Below are 5,038 nucleotides of genomic sequence, written 5' to 3' on the forward strand. Positions count from 1 at the left end.
GCCTTTTCTCAGCAGAGGGGAAAGATGGAGCGGAGGCGCAAGCCGCACCTGGACCGCAGAGGCTCATTCATCCAGAGCATCCCTGGCTTCTTGGCCAGTCTTGTAACCTTTTCAGTGTTTCTTCTGCCTTTCTAGTGGAGAGGTGCTCTCGGAGAAGTGTAAGGAACTTAACGGGCAGCTCGGCATCGATGTGACTATTTGAGGAAAAACAGTGAGTTGCCGTGGACAAGTGTGGCTGTAGAAAGCCGGCGCAGACGCGGGTACTATTTTCCTGCATGCAGCAGAGAAACCCTTCGTGAGGCCCAGCAGCAGACGTTTGGGGCATCTTTTTGAAGAGCAGAAGCAAGTTTTCACCAGAACAGGTTTTTCTGTGAATCAAGCTATTGTTAACGGAGTGTGATTGCTCCCCCTTGCCAGTCCGATCTGGGACGGGGTGTCTTCGGGTATAAGCAGATTCTGCCACTCCTCAGACACAAGCAACTCTCTGCAAATCGTCCCTCCCCGTGTCAGTGCAGTCGGCCTCAGAAGTATACACCCTCTGTGAACCCAAGAGGCCTTAATTCAGGGGGAAGAGAGGAAAAAAGGAGGTCATATATGGAAGCAGATCTGAGAAATCCCCCACCCCAGACTCTGGGTGCTCTTCGGCCTTCTTCCCTGTTGCTTCTAGCTTTTCCTTCCATCGCATCTAAAGGCTCTTTGACCTAAATCAGATTGCAAACCACCTCCAGATGTCAGCCCTGATCTCTGACCAAGATGAAGACATGCTGAGCTACATGATCAACTTGGAGGTGATGCCGGGAAGACTGAGGCTAGAGGGTTTAGGGGGGAGTGTAAGGGAAATAATTTATTCCTGTAAGCAACAGTGGGCACCTCACCGGAAAACGTATGTAAGTTTTCTCCACCTTGTCCTGACAGGTGAAAGAAGCCAAGCATTCCGTTCATCTCTGCAAGATCATGTTGTTCTTTTGGAGTAACCCCTACTTGCAGAATCAAGTGATTACCAAGGAATATCTCATGAACCTCACAGGTGACAGGTGGCTCCCAGGATGGGTAGTGGAAGGAAGATGGTGGGTGGATCATTGCCAACGTGATCCAGCCCCCTTCTCACAAAATCCTGTCTCTGTAGAATACAGGGCTTCCCATTCCACTCCAATTCAGTGGTATCCGAATTATGAAGTGGAGGCCTATCGCCACAGACACCACAACAGGAGCCTTAACTTCTTCAACTGGTTTTCTGACCACAACTTTGCAGGATCTAATAGGATTGCTGAGGTGGATCCTCACTGGGAAACATCAGGAATGACCCTGGTATGTTCCCAGCTGCATGGGTCACCAGTCTGAAAGTCTGATGAGGCCTTTCCTGATTGATTCCTCCGATAGATCCTATGTAAGGGCCTGTGACCCAGTCACCTGAAATACTGCACAAATACTGAAGAGCGAACAGAGATTTCAGGTGAGCTGCTCGGTTGGAACTGGAGCTGTTTGATGCCCACTATGAGGGGTTTGACACATCTCCCTATTCAGGGAGTCTGCATGCTCATTTCATACATGTAGAAATTCCTTGAGAAGAAGACACAGAGTGACAGAATCTGGGAGATTCAGGGCATTGGGCTGAAAAAGGCTCATTAGAGACAGCACTGCCAAGCAGGTTATAGCTGTGGAGTCTTAAGCTCAGGGAAGTATAGTGCATGTCCAGCCTCACTGAGAAGTAAAGCTGAATCACTAACTTCAATCTGTGGCACTTGATTCCATGGCCATCAACCCCACCGGCAGTCATCCTACCAACCCCTTAAGATTGGGCTCCCTGAATGTGCCTCCTTGTCACCTTTGCCACAGACCACAAAAGACTGTTTCAGTTGATGGATTTTCTTAAGCTATTGCCCCATCAGATTTCTGTGTGCTTTTAGTATGCAATACATCTTGTAAGCTGACTCCCATCATAGAGGATACTGGGAATGGGGCAGGTATTGCAGAGAACAGTTTGTAACACATGGTAGGAAGAGGCTTAAGAGATCACAAATGGGGAAGGGGTAGTCTTTTCTCGGCAGGCCTTAAAATTAAAACATTTTAAAGTATGGCCCTGAGGAAATACATCGTGATATGCATTTGTGTTTCTCTAGGGGACTCCCAGATTTTGAGTTGAATATGATGGAGCATCAGACTTTACCAAAAACAGCAGAACTGCTAAAAAGTTACTGCAGTATGCAGGATGTCAGTACTCAGCATGGTCTTATGCACACGAACTAAAGGAAAAACAGATCCAGTCACAAAAAATGCAGACAGGAAGAGAGGGTAAAATTGGATTGAATGGAATGAAAAATAAATACTATTAAGGATGTATGATTCTGCATGTATGTGTGTGTGTATGTGTGTGTGTCTGTGTGTGTCGGTGTGTGTGGGTATGTTTATCCTTTGGATTCAGTTGTCATAATGAATTGGTCAATCCATATGTTTTATTCTCTCCGTGGAAATGACCACTTCATGTCAGAGCTAGGCCTCCAAAGTTGTAGAGTGAATAGGTATGGAATATTTCGGGATTCTTCCTGCAGGACAGAGTTGGGGAGGTAAAAGAAAGAGAAAGTTTAGTTGGAGGCTCACTTCATCCTATGGAAACAGAGGTAGTTCAACAAAAGGGGTTAATGGGCACTAAGATATCCAGGGCCCAGTTTGCCGGGATAAGGCACCCCCAAAATCCTTCATTTTGTGTATCATCAGACACATTAAGATAGCACAAGATAATGGAAATCTGAAAGTTCACTTTCATGTTGAATTCACATGTTCTCCTTTTAAAGGGGAATGCATAATCATTTTCTGGGACAATCAGCGTCTCAGGACAAGGGGTCCCATCACTGTGAGAAGAAATAGGCTAGTAAGGTGTATGGAGGGACTGTGGGAAAGGTTACAGAGGTATGTGGGAAGGCATTCAGGATACACCTTTTTTTTTCTTTTTCTTTTTTTTTTTTTTTGAGATGGAGTCTCTCTCTGTCACCCAGGCTGGAGTGCAAATTTTGGCTCACTGCAAGCACCACCTCCTGGGTTCACGCCATTCTCCTGCCTCAGCCTCCTGAGTAGCTGGAACTACCGACACCCGCCACCACGCCTGGCTAATTTTTTATATGTTTAGCAGAGACAGGGTTTCACCCTGTTAGCCAGGTTGGTCTTGATCTCCTGAGCCCATGATCTGCCCACCTCGGCCTCCCAAAGTGCTGGGATTACAGGCGTGAGCCACCGCACCTGGCTGCCTTTTTTTTTTCTGGCATAGTTGACTAAGGGAAAACACAAACATGCAGAAGTGAGGGGAAAGAGGGTGGATTTGTGGAATATAAGATGGTCAGAGGATCCATGCATGGACTTTCCGTCACTTAATGACCCAGAATATGGACACTGTTATTGATGTTTGCATCTTTAGTTGGGCTAAGCTTTTCTCCAAGATTATTATTAGGTGAGGAGCCAATAATGTATGTAGCTAACAGCATTACCAGCGCATTTGGAGCTCATGCAAACCCTAGTGAGACTGTATTCTCCCCAGTCATTGGCACTGCAGATTGTTTCTGGAGCCCAGGGCCCTTTTATTTTCTGTGGCCTTTTCAGCATACTTTGCATAAGGCTAAGAATTTAAAGAGTGGGAATGGGGCAGCAGATTGGTGTGTGCACTCAGGGCAACTCAGATTGGGAAATGCGTGGGGACTTGCCTATCATAAGGTCGTTTGAAAATGTCTTGCCGCAAATTTAATGCATAGGAAAAAGTTGAGGAAAGGATCTTACAATGAATTTTCTAGGAGGTAAATAGATAAGGAAAATACGGTGAGTAGATGCCAGGGCTAGTTTTGGAGCTAGCCGGTTTTAAACTGGTAGTAGGGGAAGAGCTTTTCCCAAGGCAGGCAGCAAACCAGGAACTGTCTATAATGGACCGGTGTGCCGTGGGCTGGTTACTCTGCCATATTGGCCACCCCAAAGAGTGAACATGGCTGACTGGGCTTCTTCCTTGAATCCTGCATGCAGTTCAGTCTAGTGATTTCACATGAGCTCCACTGTTTAGGTATTATCAGAGATCATGCTGAATTATACAGTCTGTCTAATGCTTCTTCCACTGAATATCCATACACATAGGCCACAGATGTTAAGGTCACTGACAAATTTGCATTTGGTCTCAGTAACTCTGAAACACCTCTGTTATTTCTAGTGTCAGGGTCTTGGTGTTTTTTTCATGTTTAAACTGCCAAGTGTGTGTCTGTATTTGCGTATGTTTATTTCTGTATGTGGTTTTGTATTTTTCTCTGACTCCACCTATGTCTCTGTCTGTCCCTATGTTTCCACACTGCCTGTTTTAATTTGTATACACCTATCTCTACAACTGTGCTAGACTTTGTATCTGTGTCTTTGAACATCTGTCACTGTCTCTCCCTTCATTTCTTTCCTTCCCTTACACCCCTCCTTTCTTCCTTGCCTTCCTTTCCCATGCCCCTCTCTCCATCTGCATCATCTATCTTCCTATCCTTTATCTGAATTTAGTTTGTAATTCTGAATCTGTTGGCAGTGGCATCAGATTATTGTTTTCATATCAGGGTGAAATTCCTCTTATAAAGACTCTCAGCTGAAGGAGATGAGTTCTTTTTGTGAGACATAATGAACCATTTATTTCAAGCCTATCTAGAAATGACAGTGTTAAAAAAAATAACTGGGCATTACAGCAAAGCCAAAAGTCACATGGATCCCACTCATCCCACTCAGTATATCCAAAAGGTGGAAAAGAGGAAAAGCGGGTTATGCCTGCGGTCTCCAAAGCAGAGTGAGAATTTTCAAGAGATTGTGTCAGATTATTCTCCAGGAGGCAGCCGTAGTTCATAGGTATGTGTTGTGTAAACACAAGCGTGATGATGAACCAAAGAAAATGTACTTATCACTATGCTTTTCTTTTGTATTATCATTTTAAGAAACACTGTGTATATAGAATTTCTTCATGAGATGTCATAAACTATTGTTTAATGAACTCATATCTAGTTTATTCATTGTGTCAAACAATGTCAAGGAATCATGA

This window comes from Pan paniscus, chromosome Y (assembly GCF_029289425.2).
Source record: "Pan paniscus chromosome Y, NHGRI_mPanPan1-v2.0_pri, whole genome shotgun sequence".
In the NCBI taxonomy this organism is placed as follows: Eukaryota; Metazoa; Chordata; class Mammalia; order Primates; family Hominidae; genus Pan; species Pan paniscus.